The following is a 20,984-nucleotide window of genomic DNA, read 5'->3' on the forward strand; positions in this document are numbered from 1 at the left end:
TTTTTTATGTTTTTAATTCTCTCAGGAAAAGGCACATGAATGATATGTTTGTACTACTTGTTCAATTTTCAACGCAGTTTACAAAAATCAATTCATACATGCACTATGCTGCAAGACAGGAAACTACCTGTTTCATCCCATCACTGACATCCAAAAATCAGTACTAGCCAGGTGTTATCTCATCTACGTGCATCTAGGAGGGCTGTGTTACTCTAACAAAACTGATTTTAATAGTCTATTTAAATGTGTCTAATTTTTCCATGTAGAAAAGACACCTCTCCAACTATCTGTCTATATGTACATGGCCATCCAGTAATGAGGAAATGAAATGCATTTTCTTCCTGAACAATGCCACCCCCCCACACAATTCCAGGTGAAGCATGGAGTTGCAGAGAATTCACTGAGTCATTTGGTAACTCTTAAAGCTGAGGGATACAAAGAGCTTGAAATTAATGAAAACACAACTGTTTACCCTAAACAGAACACTCACCTTCTGGGGAGGCAAATGCTCCAAAGTAACCATGTCCACTAGGAGCTTGGCAGCTTTATGCTATGTGAAACTGTCACTCTTTTCTCGTCTTTCTCAAACTTCTTCCTAGCTACTTGCACACAAGCCATGGGGAAGCCCCTGAGATATTCTTGTTGCCTATACATGAAATGTTGAGGTCCACTTAGTCAGACTCTGAGGACATTGTTCCAGCAGTCTTGCTAAATATTTTAATTGGCATGTGTGCACTAAGGCTTTGGCAGTAATCATCAGGGTTGCTTTGAAATTTTGTGTTGCATAAAACTTTTGTTGTGACCTTCATTTGCAATAATCTTAGCATTCAAAAAAAAAAGAATGTTAATGAAAATAGGTTTATGAGGGATTAACATAGCAACAAATATAAAAATGCTGTGTAGTTTAAAAAAAATTACTAAATACTTTTCTTATGACTACTTGAATTAGAATATTTAGTCTAAATTATTTATACTGACCTTCTGAGCAAATCTAGTTCTTAAATTTAAGCTGCACTACTAAATTTAATAGCAACATTATTAACCCAGTGCTTGAAGATGCATGCCTCATATGGCAATACTCTGCTGTTTTAATGATACATTCACTTAGCACATGAAATTTGGGAGTTTTTGTACTAGAGGTGTTACGGTTTTTGGTCCCTTCCTCTTTTTCCATTCCCTTCGTAAGTAATTCCTGGGCCAGGAAGAAGGCACAAAGAAAATCAGCTGTAAGGACATGAGTCATGGCAGAGCAACCCTGTCCCTTTTCTTCTAGGGACAAGGTTCATCCTGCAGGATATTGATTGAGTCACTTTGTTGTGTACTACAGAAATGCTCTGTATGTTGATGTACTGTGGAGGGGATGGGCATTTAGGTAATGGTTTTAGAGTTCTTATCAAATCCATTATTTTGCAATCCACAGTTGTGGAAAACAAAAGTTCTAAGGATTCATAGGAACATTCCAGCTGCATGTGTTGCAGCATACACCACAGCATATGTCCCAGTTGAGACAGCCACTATACACAGAGCATAACCATACAATTTCAGAAAGCTTCAACCCATACAGAATAACACTATACCATATCAGAAGGCTTCAGGTGTCTGCCCATACAGAGGAACTCCACACCACTTCAGAAGGCTGCAAGCATCTACCCATCTTGTTCTTTAGCCCAACCTTTTATAACCTCATGTTAATGCACAGCACCTGTGTGCCCTTTCCTGATTGGTCAGTGCACCTCAGTACGTCATGGCTCATCACCTCCAATGCTGCTCACCTGCCCTGCACAGCTGCAGCCCATTGGGGATGAGGTTCAGCCACAACCCCACTCCCAATTACCACAACCTGTGTACCTACATGCATGCTGTGCAAATGTAAACTTCACCTCTCAGCCTTTACTAGCTATCATCCCATTAGCAAAAGTGTCCATTTAGATCTCATTTTGTTGAGTCTTTTAAACATCTGTCTTTGTGATGTTCAAGCTTTGGTATGGTCCATGTTTGAAGACTGACTCTTACCTCTCCTATTTAAGTTAACTCACTTTGGGTTTTATGATTAAAGGTTAGACCACATGGTGAGGTAGGTGGTAGGGAGAACAACAGGAGGACACTTTTATTTGAAAATAGACTGACTGGTGTAGGAAGTTTATCTTAGGAAAGGATAAACCAGACACAATAAACAGATATGACCCAGTCATGCATCTGTAGTGCTTGCTTTAGGAAGTTCAGCAGTCCCAGCTGATGTATTAGAGAGACATATTAATGCCTTTTCTAGTCTTTCTGGCTGGATGGCCAGATAATTCAGTTATAACAGTACTTGTAAAACTAAACTCAATACAAGTAGTGGTTATTTCAACCCTTTTATTCCCTCCCAGGAGTGCCAAGCAAAGGGAAGAAAATTAAAGGACTGAAAAAGCAAAGCAGCTCTTCTCAAGGCAGGCATACTTTAGAAATACATCCTTAAAAACTTCTTAACAAAATGCCAGAGAGTAAGAGACACAACCAGGTCAAATAGCCGGGGGAAATGTTTGTTTCCACAGTGTATTCTGCAAGCATATTCAAAGTCCCCTGAGACAGAAAAATATCAGGTATTCTCCTTCTAACCCTGCACCACAGAGCAACAGATAGGTTGCTGGTTCTGGCACCTTTCAATGGAAATTCAAAACACTGCAATTTTCCTGTTTACATTACAAAGTTAATTGTAAAATTTATACAGACTGAATGCTAACAGAACAGTTTGCTATGTTTTATAATATCATGCATTTTAATCAAATGATCACCTGCCTATACATTTTCTGCTACTTTTGCTACAATGCCTTGATTTATATCTCTAGGAACTATTTGCCTGCTCTAGATCACAATAACACCAAAAAAACCCCAATTATTTGTGACCATTTTAATATTGCTTACAGTGTTTTTGCTTTCATTAGGTTTGCTAATGTAAACAACTGAAGTAAACCAATTACTCCAAAAGGGATTGTTGCCTTGTTGCACAGATTTTGAGAGTAGTAAAGACAAAGGATGGAAGCAAGAGTTCAGAGTACTCCAAATGAGGGGATGCAATGTTAAAATGCCCGACATTGCTAATAACACAGGGTCTTTACCCAGTTGTGCATTTCAGCTTTGTACAGGGAGGTGCACCTTCCACTGTCCACTTACTTCTAACACTTCAATAAACTATCCCATATTATCACATTCTCCCAGGACAGAGATCCACACTCACAAACTATGGAGTATCTTCTGGAGTCTATTTACAACAGGTAATGTAGCATGACTTAGGGATTTTGTCAGGGGAACATCCTGTCTCTGGACTCATGATGCTTAGGAGGGCTGGCATTAGTCTTGCTGACAAATCTGAAATGGAGTGCAAACCTCCCAGAGGAGGTGCCAGGGGAAGACATGTGCTATCAGTGAAACTGTGCAGGATACAGGCCTTCCTCCGAGATCATCACCCCAAAAGTGGAATGCCAGTTTTACAGCCAGTAAGCTGGGGAGCAGTATTTCATTATGTGGTATTCTGCAGAGAAAATTAGCGAGTAATACACAAATATAAAGAAGGTTTTCCTTTCAAACTTTGACTTAAATATGTCAATGACAGTGACTGAAACTCTGTTTCCTGACTGACCTGAAATTTAACATCAGACTAAACTCTGATCTGCTCTGCCAGATGTGTCAGGATAACATACGGCTCTGCATTGTGCGGGCTAACCCAAGTGAAAACAGGAGGTGGACTAGAGCATTACAAAGCCATGGTGCTATAACAAATACTTTTTAAAATACTTTTTAAGCCATTTACTGGGGTTTAGGCGGTATGTAACTCTGTCACAGAGTTAACTATTAAAAAGGCAACAGTTTTAGGCACTGCCCTGCAATACAAAGCTATAAAACAGGTGAACTTGCCATCTGGAGTGGTATGAGCTGAATACACAGGCACTTGCTGCATTTAAAATGACAGCCCAATCCACAGGAGGAATTACGAGGAGAACAAAACAGACAACTGCTCTTTTGATCACTGCTATGAATTTCCTGGTTCTGTGTGCCCGTGTTTGCCTACTGCCAGGTAAGTGCTGGGTGTGCAGTGTGACGGTTAAAAGGCTGGTGCTATTTTTAGCTGTGTACACACTGCCAGGCAGCAGAAATGTAGGGCAATTCACACCAGCACAGCACAGGCAATTCTTGCCTGAGAGCATGCAGCCCTCTAACTGCTGCTTGAACAGAGAGAGCCACAATCCTGGTCAAGTCCTGGTTTATAACATCTCCATATCAAAATCCAGTGCAAATATATATGCCCTCCAACATAAGCGGCCAAGTGGAATAAAAGTTTTTGTCTGTGGCTCTGTTTAAGCAGGCAAAGGGGTGAAACAGGGACATCATGTGACTCTCAGGGCAGCCTCCCTGCTTTTATGACCTGAAAAACTTAGTTCTGTCCAACCTGTTTTAAATTCTGCATTGGCACTGGCTCTAGGTTCATGCAGAATGCAGAGGCACTCTCAGAAGGCAGGTCAACATCCACCTCAGCCTCCTTGCCTGTGGCCCAGCAGCCAGGCTGAGGGCTCAAGGACACAGGCTCACCAAGGCAACCTGAACAGGGCCCTGAGCCAGCTCTAGAACACTCTGGGCAACAGGCTAACTAAAGGCATTCAATTTATTGACCGTCCATAATACAGGGTCTTTGTACACTTTTCCTTCCCATAAGGATGTTATTGGGCACTGTTGTCATCTCCAGAGACCTCTGGCCTTCTAATAAGTTTTTCCAGTATTTAGGCACAGAGGTTCCAAGGTGCAATGGAGCTGTCATTCTACATGGAGTGGCACGTAGGAGAGTCAGCAGTATTTTTTCTAGGGGTTTTGGGCAATGAAGCAGCTTTTGCTGCTGGGAGAAGAGAAGAAACACAGGTGCAACCACAAGCTGGTCCTTGGAGGTGCCAGATGAGTTTCATGTCAGTGCAGAAGATGGCCTAGAAGGAGGGTAAGCATGATAGCACCAGGAGAGGGAGCTGAGCCCTGCAAAGACAAGGCAATGTTAAAAGAACCATCCGTGCACACTTTGTGTACCTCAACAGGCAAAGAAAGAATTGTTGTTTGGGGTAGAGCTAAAAACAATGTGATGCAGACAGCAAAACAAAAACATCATTAAGGCTGAATATTAGGAAACACCTGAAATGATGAGTAAGTGGCACAGTTAAAAATAAAACAAACAAACAAAAAATCTGTGCCTGGCCTGCTATTTTACCATACTACAAATTCTGATTTAACTGCAGAAATATATGTTAAGTTGAATGGAGTTCCCACAGAGTTATTAACAGAAAGGCTCAGGCTGAGAGAGGTGATGGCTTAGCTACCTCTCAGTAACTGTCTGCAGATTATTTAATGTCTGTAATGTGCTTTAAAGAAGAAAACCACTGAGTGCTTAGAAAATTAGAACAAAAAAAAAATCCCCAACAGTGGCATCTATTAAATTACAAAATAACCTCTCCAGGGAAGCCTCAGAAGTATTGTCACTAAATAAATTTAAAAGTGAACAGCTTGAAATGTGTTTACTATAGGAAAGAGACCTGCATTTTCCCCAAGGAAAAGAGATGAAATGTCCTAAGGCTTCAATAGTCTTTTATCTCCAATTTTTTATTGCTCTTCCCTGATGCACAGGGGAGAGAGATGATTATTTAAAATCTTTTTTTCCCCTCTGGAGCTGTCTGGTGAAATGTGCTGACAGGTACTATCCATCGACCGTGTATTCCAGGTAATTCACAAGGCAGGCAAGCACAGAGGCCCACATTCCTTCACAAAAAGCAAGAGCATTCTGGAGGAGGAGGCAGCTTCTCTTTGAGACCAAGACAAGCTGCCAGCCTTTGCCATTTTCAAGGCAGATCAGAAAAAATGTTACCCACACACACACAGACAGATGCACACAGCAAGAAACAAGCAACAGTTTAGTCAATCCTAGGCTGTCATGGGATGCTCAAAACAAACAGAAGAGGCAGCCTTCTCTTTTTCCTTATGGTCCTACTGCATCTGGCCCATAAAGAAAGAGAAACTCTCTTCCTATCACTGACAAGAACCAGGACAGAAGCTGTTTATATTCCCAATATAAAGGCAGAAGGAGGGGCAGGGATAGGAGAAAGGGAAATGGGAATTTAAAGAGCAAAGTCAGCTTGTGGAAGAAGGGATTCAGACAATGCCACAGCAATAAGAAGCTCAGTTGTTTTGGCTCTGATTTCCCATTATCTCAAAGCTACATTCCTGTCTGGGATGGTTATGGATTGCAGTCCCCATGCTGTGGGCACCTCACCTCACAGTTGTATCTGTATGGAGTGGGCTAGAGGCTCCAATGAGGTTTATTGTAGCCTGCAGGTAAGGGCTGCCTTGAGTGCCCTGTGAGCCCTGAGAGGCACTGTCAAGTTTGGAGCAGGATTCCCAAGTCACAGAGCAGTCACCGTTATGGTGAGTACCAATTACTGGAGGAAGGCCCTTCGATCTTGTGAGGTGAGGCTGAAGTGTGGGCAGCCCTTTGAGGAGATTCAACCCCTGTCCTCCAACAGAACTGTTCTGTGGCTCAGCAAGAATGAGAGGTGACATAGTGGCAGACACTGTCTGAGGGAGGGAGCTAGGATCCAACACAGGAGATGCCATCAAGGGCAGCAGGGAAGATAAAATGCAAATTTTTTTTTATCTTGTACACAGCTTTAATACTTCTATTAAGTTATATTTTCTATCATTACTTGATCACCTGTAGGTTTTTGTAACAAATGGGAAGTACAGCAAAAAATCCAGAAACAATTTAATGCTCTTGCTAAGATAAGCAGAGTATATAAAAGTTTTTTTCAAGAGTACACACATGGATCCTCAGCATAATAGGTTAATACAAAGTTGCCTCTTGTAATCTCTGCTTAGCAGTAAAGGGTTCATATTTTTTCCTCTGCATAAAGCAAGATGTCAGATGTTGTACAGATAATCTTCAGACATGAAGATGTTTGCAGGCCACATAAACCTTCAGGGCAGCAGGACAGAGAAATATAAATTGAAACTCCTCAAATGATGTCCTCATTTCCAGCTACACTCTGTAGGCCAGCACACGGGAGCCAGGTAAGAGTTTATAAACTCAGTTTCCAAAGGCAATCAGACAAGTAGTTCAGAGGCAGGCAGGAACAAAAGACACAGGTCACTTCATGCAAGGGACGTTGGTACAACCAGCCACTACAGAGCTCCTAATAAAATTTTGCCATGCAGCATCAGCAGTACCTAATGAGGATGGATGGCCACTGTCTCACCTTGTTTTTTAATCTTCATGGGCTTTTAAGGTAATTTACCCAATCCCAGAATTTGCAAACAAGTCATATGCTGTTGGTAAATCCAAATCTCCCATCACTGCTTGTCCTACTTTCTGGGCCAAAGTCTCAGTACTGCAGTACAAACTTGCAAACCAAGTATCATAATTCAGGGAAGAAATCTGAGCTGCAGCTCAAAACCCAAGATGCTTACAAGGGGAATATTTGATGTGGAGAAAAAAAAACCTCATATTACAGGATCTTTACAAGTTTGACATCAGACATCAATCCAGAACTCTATTTCTCAAAGTACTCGGGTACTCAAACTGCTTATTTCACAGTGTAACTGTGCAGGATACAGGCTGTATCTTAATGGAAAATTACTTGATAGCCAACAGCTGCGCTATGAGAATCAGAACCAAAGTTTAATTTTGAGATATCTTTACATTGAGAGAAATTTGTCATTAAAATTCATCAAGTGAAAATTTCACTATCAGCAAATTTGACTGATGTACTAGAAAATTTTTCAAAAAGTATATTTAAACTAAACTAGAAAATCAGGATATATTCTAATAAAACCACCAGATTGTTGTAAATGGCATACAATGTTTTTTTAATTAGAGGCTTGTTTTATGATAAGGTATGTTAATATTCATATTTGCTCAGGGAAAATAAAGTCACAGTACATGTGCCAAACCTCATTACAAAAGCATATGATTCGAATCTCATTCTAAAATAGATTTCTAATTTTTCTTTAAAAAAATTATTTCATATTTTTCTAAAATATTTCTAATTCTAAAAATAACAACAAATCTTGTTTTATTGCAAGTTTCTTGTAGCATATCCATGTGACAAGGCAAACCAAAACACAACACACTTTGAATAAAGCCTCATGAAATAACTGAATGAAATACTTACTGTATGAAATGGATGAATCACTAACAAACAACTTCTCAGCTTTTTTCTTAATAACCAGTGATCCATTCACTTTCCTTTCCTTCAAAAACACATGGTGTAAACAACTTTCCCAAATCTTATTGATGTACTGATAGCAAACATCCTGAGTAAAAGATTCATATTTGACTGAAACAGCTAAATCATAGGGATGCCTTTTCAGAATTTTATCACATTGTTTCACTTCCTACAGTTCAAATAAGCATTTTATTTTCTTATAAATTAATGGCTAAAGAAAACACATAGCATTGACTTTAGGGAATTTCTGAGCTATTTCATCCCCACAGCTTTTTGCTTAGATCTCTCAATGTGTGATGATCACATTTTAGGAAGGCATTTGGACGTACTTTGTTCAAAAGTCCTGGCATGGCCAAAAAGACACAACTTAGGAGCAAAGCCAACTGTTACTGTCACTGAATTTTTAACTTGCAATCTTTAACTTGATTTCTTTAACTTGCAATCACACAATATTAATCTTGATCTGTTTATTTCAGAAAAAAAAAAAAAGAGAATACTATTAAGTCTCAATAAACAAAAACTGGAACACAAATCTCATAGTACCTATATGCCTTCTCCACTTTACACTCACTTGCCACTGCCCACCTTGATCCTAAGGTGGCTGGCCTCTCACCATATATAAGATTTGTATATACACTGGATCCTTTCTGTTTCTTACTCCTAAAAGCAGTTTCACCCACTTGTCAGGTCTGCCTTTATTTAACCATTACTCATCGACCATTTATGTGTTGTTTATAGCTCTGGGGGCTCAAGTATCACCCCATGCACTCTACTGACATCTCAGATCTACTCTGCAGTGCATCCAGTAGCTTTCCTTTTGAGACCTGTGCCATGATACCACCTTTATAGTCCTCTACTCCACATTATTTTGCTAGGGCCCTGCATTCTTCATTCCACAAAAAATAACTGCTTGTTAATCTCAGCTAAATTAAAATTATGGTTAAATCACACAAAGCTAAGCAAAAGCAGAACTAATTGTGTAATAGTCACCTGGTTACAGCTGGAAATTTCTGCTCCAGCTAAACAATGTAAAGCAAAATCCCAGACAGGCCAAGACAAGCCCAGACAAAGCCATAAGTCCTAAGGCCTTACAGAGCTCCTGCAGACCCTCTGGGCTGTTACAAACAACAGCAATGTGTGTTACCACGAGTACAGTAAATAGTGAGCTACAAGGCTACACAGAGTTTGGGTGCATGGGAGCCTACAAATGTAGTTCATCCTTGAAAAGCTCAATCACATAGTCACAGTGCCTCACAGTCAGAGAAGGGAACTTGGGTCAACTTTGCAGTCACTTCCATCTCACATGGAAATAACTGACTTCTCCTAACCAACAACGGTATCTATCCTGACCCAGCTAACTGGAGACTCTACCGTTTCCTTCCTACCTTGATGAAAGCCAGTCTGCTTTAGAGAAGGGAAAATCTGTAAGATTTCTTTTGCTGGTTGCTGGCTTTTCCATGTACTTAAGCCCAGGCAAGAGCATACAGGGAAATGTTTCTCTCTCTGCCTGGATGAGCAGGACCTGGCTTAATACTGGGCCATAAATGGGACCATAGACCTAGGAGTCAGTTTAATTGGGTTCTATTCCCAGTTTTTCAGCAGTTCCTCACATGACCTTGGGGAAGTCACTGGTAATTTGTTTCTCCTGCTAAATTGAGGCAGTATTGTCCCTTAAGCCATTATGCCAAAGCAGTTCAACAGCTATAGACAAAATATGCCATTTAAATGTACACTACTATTTTATAATCCACAAAACTCACCTCCAAGCCAATTTTGTCATTTCTGACACAGACCCTTTTAACTTGCACTGAAATGCTGCATCAGGCCTGAATGCCAGATCCCAGTGAACAGTCACCTGAAGCAAGCACTGCATATATGGCTGGATGAGCTGCAAGAAGGAAGCTGCCCTACCTTCTTTGATCCCATTTTCAACTGAAATTCAATCATACTCTGGAAGTGAGCACTGGGATGCTGTGCTTTTTATCAGCATTCTTCTGGGAGAAACCTAGGAAAAAAAAAAAATGAACCAGGAAAAAAACTTATAATACTTCATGCTGTAGCTCTTTTATTTCTCTTCATTTGGTCCTGACCTTGCCAGCTTCAAGTCAGCTTCAAAAAGCTCCTGCTGTGCAGCTCCCTATGACACGCTTAGAGCAACTCCTGTGCCTCAGAAACACGTGCTATTTGTGCTCACTTCACTTATTCTTCCTTTTAGACCAGGCTGAATAGAACTTGGGAGCCAACAAAAATTCAGCTTTGTTTAACTGAAGGTTCAAGGTCACAAACACGTTAAATTTAATGGACTTCCAGGGAGGATTTTCTTAAACCTTTGACTGCCCCTATGCTGACTGATCCCAGCTCCCAATCACACTGTCATTTTATTTTGCCCTAAAACAAAAATGCAGAGATGCCTATATTCACAATTAATCCTCACTGCTCCCTATGGCAAAAACTGTCAAAAGATGCTTAAGTTATCTACCTACTGATATTTGAAAAGCAACTCCTCATTAGGCCTGCAAGTGCAAGTGAAGTCTTGGAGTTACCACAGGGAACAAAACACAACCAGAAAAAAAAAAAAAAACACCTCACAAATTTTTTTTAACATGGTCAGCCTCCCTGCCAGGCTAGTGGAGAGTTATGAACACCGCTCTAAGCACTGAGATACTACCCCGTCCTGTTTTCTGCAATGTACCTCGGTGCTTTATGCTGCTGATGTGCATCCTTCAGGTTGCAGGCAATGTTAAATGTTCATGAACTTTCATTAATTATAAAATTCACAACAACTGCACATTAATTATTTTGTATCTCAGATTTTTACTGATCTTTGCAAAAGGTTGTATACCTTTAGCAATTCTTTACTATACCATTTATGAGAGATTATGTCAACATGTGATTGCTTCTCTTAGTGATTATTCTAGAAGCAGAAATTACTGAGGAGTGTAGTTGTTACATGTGTGGTTTGCATTATAGCTGTATACTAAGAGTTATCTTAATGAAATTATCACCTAAATACTCTGATGCTATTTATCTTCTCCCTCTTCACAATAATTCTTCAACTTATCTTCTGTTTTTAGGGCATTTGTCATCTCAAATTGCTCAAGTTAACAAGTTTAACTTAGGTGCTCCCATAAGGGTCTACCAACTCAGCACAGAGACACTAAAAGCACAAAAAGCCCAAACTGCAACTTTCATTTATTTTGCCCCAAACCAAACAATTCTTGAGGGCTGCTCTCAAATGGAAACAGTGCCATGTGATTCAGATTCTCTCATGTGTTTTTCTTTACTAGAATTTACAGCTTTTTTTTTCAAGGAGTACTTCCACTCCTTTGCTTATGGCAGTTTATGAAGCCAAGCCTGCACAGAGAGAGGGTATTTAATGTTACAGCACAGAGGTTACTCAGCCCATGTAGCCATGTACTCTTATGTGCCTGTTCAGCACTGCACATTTCTAGCACTCTCTCCAGTTTATTTCTAAGTACTCCTACTCAAAGGTCTTCTATAATTAGGCCAAATGCAATCAATTCATAGAGCACCATTGTTTTTCCATGTTTCAAAGGAGTTGTTCAGGGCTGTTACTTACTCTGAATTGATTGAGCATGGGGATTACTTTATCTCCAGGGGAAATGATGATCAGCATTTCCCACCCAGTTCCAGAGCTGTCTTTAACAATTTATCTTAATAACATCTTTGCGTTTTGAGTCAGAAGGAAAGAGATCAAAGCAGAGAACACGGCGGGCATACTCTCAGGATTAAAATTGGCCAGAGGCAATCAGCAGAACAAGTAAACAGCTCTTCAGCAGTCTGAAGAAAAGCCTCATCTAACATGAACATTGTTGTGCCCCTGCAAGCTCTCGCCCAGTTAGCCCTGCTGGCTTGGAAGGTCACATCTGCTGCTCATGTTATTTCTTGGTATCATCCCATCCCTATTGCCCTTTTTCACCCTTGAACTTCATTAATGAATAGCATTACATCAACTCTTTTGGTTCCATAACAAGATAGCAAAGACCTGTATTCCTTAAGGAAATGGGCTGATCTTACAATTACACCATGCTTCACTTTAAAACCCTGAGCCCTGGTGTGCTGAGGAGAACTCCTATGTGTGTCTGAGGTGTAGAGCTCAACCTCCTCAGGATATGATTTGGGGCTTAAAGGGTCAGTGTATTTCAGTGTTTCAACACGATCCCATTTCACTTTGGCAGGAATAGCACACAGAAGGTAGAGGAGCCTGTGTTCTATTTGATACTTGATACATATCACTCGGTACCTTGCCACTCCGATGATCCTTCCTCTGTGTTCTCATCTCTCTGAGAAATGAAATTTCTTTGCCCTAAGTTGGCTTCACATCACATCTTGAACAGAACAACCTAATCAGAAGGAAAATGAGAGAGATTGTACTCCTTGTCTTTCTGCATGGAAGCCTAAAACATAACTCCTACTTCTTTTCTTGACTTTTATACTGAGAAGATAGACTCGATACAAAGGAGCCATCCAAAGTGCTCATTTTAGCTTCCACAGGAGCTTGATTTTTAAAGTGGACTTTATTCCTAGTGAGTTCAGGAGCCACTGCAATCTAGTTTAAAAGTGATAATGATTTTTTTTTTTTTTTTTTTTTTTTAATCAATGGGCATTAGGCCTATCCTGTGCTCTCATCTTGCTCAAAGCCAGAGGTGGACAGAAGCAGCTGATTCTCAAATTTAATTGAGAATCAATGCATACAAATACGAGGTCATGTGTCTGGGACCAGCAGAGACACATTTGCTGTGGAAAAAGGAGTCCAATTCTGCTGAGAAGCACCTCTGAGAGGACATAGGAAGTTCCAGCAAAGCAGTGCCATGGAGCACCGCTGTTACCTATGCAAGAGCACACTGAACACTGTATGTTCAGTGTACACTGAACACTGTATTGTTCACAGCCTCATCACCACTGAACTCAGTATTTGGTGGTGATGAGGCTGTTGCTGACACACTTGAGCCCAGACCCCAGCTTTAAAGTATTGGAGATGTGGGAAATGCATTTGCAGTTTGTGACTGCTGTCAGGTTTGCCAGTCCTCTCATCTCTCCTCTCTTACCCAAGCCTTCTACACAGTGTGGGTGTCTTCTCTGCTGACAGTCATCCTGTGATGCAGCCCTGTACAAGAGAACAGAAGACTCCAGACATCTTTTAAGAGAAAGATGACATTGGGCAGGTGCAGATGTTCTTCTGTTAAATGTTTGTCTGAAAGGCAGAGACCAATTCAACCAGGCCCTTCATAGCTGCTGCTGAGAAAAGAAGAGGAAAGTCGGCCCTAGCCCAAAAGAAATGGGCAATCCTGTCTGCACAGGACTCCCTGGTGAGTGCCGTGCCCCAGAGCTCTGCTGTGGCACATACCTGGATAGAGATAAGCTAAGCTTTACCTGGGAGGCTTTAAATTATAAACTAATCTTCCTCCTGGATCACAGGCTTACTAAAGACTAGAATTTGAGGGGTACTTCATGAAAAGCCTGTTGCAGTGCTGGAAGGCAGCTCACAGAGCACAGGTGTTGGGATGAGGAATGCAGCCCCATGCCATGTACAGGCCTGGGGGCAGCTCCTTTCCAACACCACCTGCCGTCATGGGTGAGCCCAGCACTGACTCTAATGCTTCCTTTATAAAAAATGGGGGGACAAAAAGATATTTTCATTTTTCTTTTATGTAGTACTGCTTGGGAAAAGCTAACTTCTGACCCTAGAGATTTATTCCGCATTCACTTCCATCTTTCTTAAATTCATTGGCAAAATAGGCCAGAAAGGTAGAAAACTAATATAAAAATATTGCCTTCTCCAGAATACTTCTGACAGCTGAAGAAGCAACCAATGTCTGGCCATTGTTTTTTAACCAGCTAAACATCTAGCCATTGTTGGGGTTTATTTTCAACCAGCTAAAACGCCTGTCAGATTTATCACTATGTGCAGGGTTCTGCCAGCCACTGGGCTCTTTGGAGACACCACCAGGCTGACTAGAGCTTCTACAGAACTAGATGATCAGCCCTAATTACGATTTTCTAGGACAAAGTAGCTTTAATCTCCATGCAAAGCATTTGTCAACCCTATTTAACCAGGGAGGAAATTGGGCAGACGAAGTCACGGTAATTAGCTCTTCTCTCTCCCCTTGATATCCTGTTCAAGGGAGTAATTACATAATATGAAAACCATTAGCAACCTTCTCAAGCCATGCCACTGGCACAAATAGAGAAATTGTGCCCTGCTCATGTACTTCATATGGGTGATTTCACTCCTTCGTGTGTCTCACTTCCTGGCAACACTCAGACTGTGGGAGGTACATTAACTTTCAGCTACATCACCAAAATTGAGAAAAAAAACCCCTGCAAACACATAAACGTCCATGTTTACATCTTTCATCATTCCAAAGAGCAGCATTACGTTTTGCTCTGTAGGTCATGGACCATAAGGTGCCTTTCCTAGACATTGGACCATTTTTATGGCTCTTCCTTGGTATCTCAACAACTTCCTTGATATCTCAACAACTTCCTTGATATCTCAACACTGAGGAACATTGTCTTACCAGTGTGTATACAATGGAAGGGTGACTTCCTTGCCAAAATCAGGGAGTGTATTTCTGTGGTGTAAAGCTGAAACTGAGGTTTCAGTCGCAGTGGGAAGGACAATCTGAAGAATGGACAAGCTCTTTCCAAGCCCTGGTTGGGCTGCTCATTTTCTGAAGCATAGTTGCTCATAACATTTTCTTGGGAAACACTGTACTTAATAGGTTTTCTTTCTAGTGTGAAAAGCAGCTCTTGGAAAGTCATATAACTTCTGACATTTTTTCCCCTATGGTATTAAGAGAAAAGAGGAGAAAAAAAAAAAGAGGAGAAAAATATAAAGCCAGTAAACAGGAGGAAAAAAAATAATGAAAAAGGCTTCTACTTTGAAGAGCAACTAGAAGCAATTTACAGCAACAGCTTTTGGGTTTTGATTTATTTTTTTCACGGAAATCATGTGCTTGGATGTTATAATGACAAATAGAGACGTGATATTGTGTATAACTATAATGGGTAACATTTTTGTAGTATAAACTAATTTACCTGCAAATTCCCCTTTGTGTGTGTGTGTATGTGTGTATATATAAATTCTCATTCAAGGTTATGTTTTTCCAATCAGTTGTGAGCATGTTATTTGTCTGAGGAAACACAATGGAAACAAACATCACTCACTCTACAGTACCCCTCCCCTTAACGTTATTAAGGACAGCAGAACAGCTCTAAAAAACAGAGCCATTAACTCTAATGCAATGTGCCAGGTACTGGGTGGTTCGGCAGCTCCAGAGGGGATTTTTAGTCCGAGTTACCCCGCCCGGCGAGGCGCGGCAGCGGGCGGGCCCGGCTCCCTCAGGGCCCGGCGGCCGCGGCCCCTCCCCCGCGCGCGCGGCGGAGCCGCTGGCGCCACCTGCCGGCCGCGCGCGCCGCCCCTCACGGCCCGTCTCGGGCCGAGCCGTGCTCAGGGCCGGCGCCGCGCCCCCGCTTCCTCTTTTCCCTTTCCCTTGAGAATAAAAACAGCGCAGCGGCCTGCAGCCACACGGAGCTGCCGCCTCCCTGGCCAGCGTCGTCGTTGTCTCCTCGGCACCGGCGATGTCCGCTGCGGCCAGCAGCCCCCTGAAAGCAGCCCCAGCAAAGCGCTGTTTTCAGCCACAGAGCAATCCGAGCTGCTTTTATCCAGAGATTTGCTGTTTTACCTCGAATGCACCTTAATCACGTGAAGTTGTCCGTCCATACCCTCAATCCACAGCTTACACTTCTTTCTGGGATTTCCCCCTTTCTCTTCTCCTGACGCTAGTGCTGTGCCCTTTGTCTGCATTCCCCTCACGCAGTGTCCTCACCTTGCCTAAAATCCTGCTGCTCTTCAGGAACCTTCAGCAGCACCAAACCTGCTCTAGACTAACATTAGGCTCTTGAACATTTACCTGACAAAAAAATGCTAAAATGTCCATTTCTAGGAGGTTTTTCATTCAAATTCTGCTTAATTTCCATCCCTATATAGGTCTTTGAATACATTTAGCAGATCCCTTGATCATTTGTAAACATGGGAGGAAAAAACTCAGCTCCAACAAACATTTCTTTAACTAGAGGTCTAGCTAATGGCTGTCCCCACACGCCTTCCCTCTCCTGTCACCTCAGATTACACCAGAAACCCTCATCCGCTACTGCGCGTTTCCCAGTGCCCCATCTCAGAGCACAGAAATGTAAATAATAAATTCCCACTGGAGGTCTCACCCAAGAGAGTAATGGAGCCCCGGTGACAAGTTACTTGTTACAGAACAAAACTGGAGGTGTTGGGTGTTGAACAAAAGAGACAGCGCACACACGTGTTGGGAGATCTAGCACGTTATAGCCCAGGAGATGTGCACACAGGGCATGATCCCTGCAGGGCTCACCTTTGCCAGGGAGCTCTGGCAGGCCATACCCTTCCAGAAAGCAAGAGAGTCTTGGGCTAGGCTGTGGGCCTGGATCTTTTCCCTTCACTTACCTCATGAGTACTGTGAGGTTTCTGCTTATTGCTGAGAGGAATAGGCTAGCTGAAACACCAAAATATATGGCTGGAAAAGTTGGGGCTGTTCAGCCTGCAGAAGAGAAAGTTGCAAGGAGACCTCACAGCAACCTTCCAGTACCTGAAGGGTCCTATAGGGAAGCTGGAGAGGGACTCATCATCAGGAGCTGTAGTGACAGGACAAGGAGTAACGGATACAAACTGAAAGAGGGGAAATTTAAGATAGATATTAGGAAGACTTTTTTTTACTGTGGTGAGACACTGGAACTGGTTGCCCAGAGAAGCTGTGAATGCCCCAACCCTGGCAGTGTTTGAGGCCAGGTTGGCTAAGGCCTTGAGCAACCTGCTGAATTGAGAAGTGTCCCTGCCTATGGCAGGGGCGTTGGAATGGAATGATCTTTAAGGTCCCTTCCAAGCCTTAGAATTCTATAATTCTGTGATTTAAATTTGCATCTATTTGTTTTCATTCCCTCTCTGGATGAAATTACATTTTCACTGGATAATTTTCTTCTATCTATGTGGGCACTAGAACTGTATTTGTGACCTGGAAACATGATTTTTCATCTGGAAATCCAGGCTAGTGTAACAGGGATTTCACTAAAATGAGTACTGTGAGTTTTACATCATCCGTGCTGCCTGAAAGATTAACTATATTGTTCATTCAGGGAGACAGAAAAATACACTAGAATATAACCTAAAGAATAGATGGTTACAACCCAGTATTTCCTTTTCCTCACAGCCCTTCCAGACCCTGCTGTCTCCATGAGCAGACAGTATTATGTCCAAACCTGCTTTCAGAGCCTGAATTCATAGATAATAGATGCACACAAGTTTGTAAAAAATACACCATTAAAAAAAAAAAAGGTGCTTACAAAGAATGTACCCTGATTTTCTTACTGCAAACAGTATACTAAAATGAAAAAAAAAATTGCCTACTAACTTTTCCTGGTGTTAGCCTACTAACCATGGTGTCAGCTATGCCCACAGCCGTGGGCTTTACACAGAGCTAACAGCAAATTATAATTTAGCATGAGATAAATAAGTTCACAGTAGACTTACTGTGGTTACCTGCTGCTACCCTGGTCTCATTAAAACTGACCACTCAAATTTACCTTGGCTCAGGAGGATCTGATTGCTGAGGCCTTTTCTAAAGAAAGAAGAGGGACAAATACAAGATCTACCATTTTGACTGTTCTGCTGCTGCTAAAAGCAGCAAAGAAATTTCTATGTCAATGCTATTTAATTCTACTTGTCAGTAGTATATGTATGAGAAAAGAACAAAGATTCTCATTCAGTCAGAAATTAAAATGTGGAGAGGAAGAAGAAGAAAAAAAACCCTGATCTCTATACCAGTAGCAATCCCTTTTCTTGGAAAAAAAGAAATAGAAGATGTGGACAGGAAAGAAAGGGGAAGTTTCAGGTTCTGCGTAGTTATATGCTTTTCTAACACTGCATTTCCATGCCAGGCAAAGAAGATAAAAAGCCACTAGATTTATATTCTTGGCTGGTCTTTACATTGGTCTGAAGGACTATTTGGCTATACTAACAATGATTTAGAGACAACAACTACGAAGAAGAGTTCAAAGGTGTCCAATTACAATCTAATTCTGCTCTGCTTAAATTAAATATGGAAAGGAATTAGTCCAGCACCTTGCCAAACTCTTTGCTAAGGTAGATCCAGGGGTAGATTCTCGTCCTTCACAAAGGCAACAGACATACATCATTAAAACAGTGCCAGCAATGTGCACAGCAAACAGAGGCTGAATTTGAAGCCTAGTAGCAAAATGGGGGGAGGGGAGGAAAAGGAAGAAATAACTTTATTCCCTTGTTGTTTTGTCATGCAGAAATACAATTTCTAGAGCTCCTTGGTTATCAAGGCTTCCCTGAGCACATCAAAAGATCTTTGTTGACTGCATTTACTGGGTAAGAGGCAGACCAGCGCTGCTGCTCTGCCTGCTACTGAGGACTGAAACAGCCGGTCCGAGCAACGTGGAGCTAGTTCAGAAAGCAGCGTCAGCCTTAACACACAGGACAAACAGTGACACGTTCAGCCCGCTGGAAGACAACCCACATGGCTGTCATGTAAGCTTCAGTGGGTGCTTTGCCAGCAAGGCAAAGGAAACTTTGAACAATTGGAGAGATGCTAAAAGGAAATGTCTGCACTTCTGAATAGCTGCACGCTGGGAATATCACTTCTGGCACACTGGGAATATCACCTCTTTCATGCTGCCCTGCTTTTTCCCAGCTCCCTCTTGTCATGCAAGACAGGATCTATACTGGATCAGTCAGGGTGACTAACAGGAACAGAACAAGGAACAGAAAAGGACATGGACAATGTCCACGGACAATGGATAATGAAGGATCTCTTTTAGAAGCTATGATATGAGGCAGTGAGGTCATGGGCTCATTTTGGAGAGCAGAGAGAGAAGGAAAAGTCCTGGAAAGCAGGGAACCAGAGTCATTGCTATTTACTGAAGATGAAGATTATCTTTTCGGAGAGAGAAGACAAGCATGTCCTCAAGCAGCTATCTTGTCTGGGAAATGACACTGATCATTTTCAAGTTTATTTAACTTACAAAGAGACTGTGAAAAAACACAGAGTATCAGAACAAATTTAAACCATCTGTTTGATCATCTTGCAAACTGTAAACATTGTCTTTGAGAAAATAATCTTTCTTCAGCATAACAATGTACATGGATGGATTTGACTAAAATCTGGATAAAAAAGGAACTTCCAATAAGTCAAATTGAAATTACCCAGAGCACAAGTCAATATTTAAATTATTTTAAGTAATCCTTCTTCTTTCATCAGCTTCTTACAGGAGTATCTAGAAATTTTTGCTCCCTTCAGCTTTCTTCCACACCTCCCTGGGCCCTTATTCTATCGACCAGCATTCAAATTATTTGCCACACTGTTTATCTATTTAAAGCCATTATATGCACATACCCTAACTGGCCCTGTAGTTCCTTTTTTTCCTATACATTCTATAGCATCTACATCTATTCTTTACTGAAAATATACAAGTTTTAAATTACTGCACTGCAATCCAAATTATTATCAGATGATTGGATATTTTTGTCTTGTCTGCATATTGTGCTTTTAAACTGTTTATTATGATCCATAATGCACAGCTCAGAGAAAATGCCTGCCTATAAAGCAGAGGCACCGAACCTGCTTTCTTCTCCTAACTCAAAGCCCCTTATCAGCAATGTCACTGGATTAAAATAACAAAGAGAGCAGTTCCTGTTAACGCCCACTGGCCACACTGATAATTCAGCCTTAGCCTTTTCAAACAGCCTATTTGTTGCTCACAACAATAATATTAATTTCCTAGATTAAAAAAATGATCCAATACATGTACAGCATCAACATGAATATAAAACAACACTTTGGAAACAGCATTAAATCTAATTCATGTTGACAGTCTTGGATTTATGGACACAGAGGTTCAAAGCAGTAGCAGAAACTGCTTTCAGAATGTGCTCATTTATACCCACACATCACACATCAGACCATGCTAATTAAAATATATAAATCTTGAGAAGCAGATAATTTTCAGTGCAGTTACAGCACGGATGGGTCAACTTGGCAGAGACCAGCTGGGGTCTGCAGGCCAGACCCAGGCTGCAGGGGAATGTATCTGCCTGGCCCAGAACCCCTTTCCCCCAGAAGAGATGGGGAACACCTGCTCAGGCAGCGAGTGCAGAGCGATCACCCCAGCACCTCTGCCTGTGCCTGTCCAGAGCCCGACCCAAAGGGGCTCTTGTTCAGGCGAGGAAGGGGTAAGGGGTAGACAAGTCCTCCTGCACCTCTCCCTTGCTTGGGAGTGACCTGCTGCTGCCATCTCAGGACAGCAGCTGTGAGTGGGACACCCCAGGCTGGCCTGCAGCTCCCCAAATCAGGGTACCATGACATGGCTTCTGGGATCCCTCTCACTATATGCCACAGGGTATCCCAGTGTGAGGGTCTGATTCAACCTTAGAGAAACTACCAAAACATTTTGAGCCATTATGACTCTGTCTTTCTGTCACTGATCACAGCATGAAGTTTCCCAGTCTCTCGAAGTCTGATGTGCACATCTGTACCAATGTAAGCAAGAAAAAAGCCAGGATGACATAATCTTTCCTATCTTTCCTAACAGAATCATGGACACGTTCAGGCATTGTTCACAGCAATGTGAAATCTGTGTGTGGGAAGGTTGGCACCTTTTTCATTGCTGATCACATTCAGC

Source organism: Camarhynchus parvulus, chromosome 1 (genome assembly GCF_901933205.1).
Source record: "Camarhynchus parvulus chromosome 1, STF_HiC, whole genome shotgun sequence".
Classification (NCBI taxonomy): Eukaryota; Metazoa; Chordata; class Aves; order Passeriformes; family Thraupidae; genus Camarhynchus; species Camarhynchus parvulus.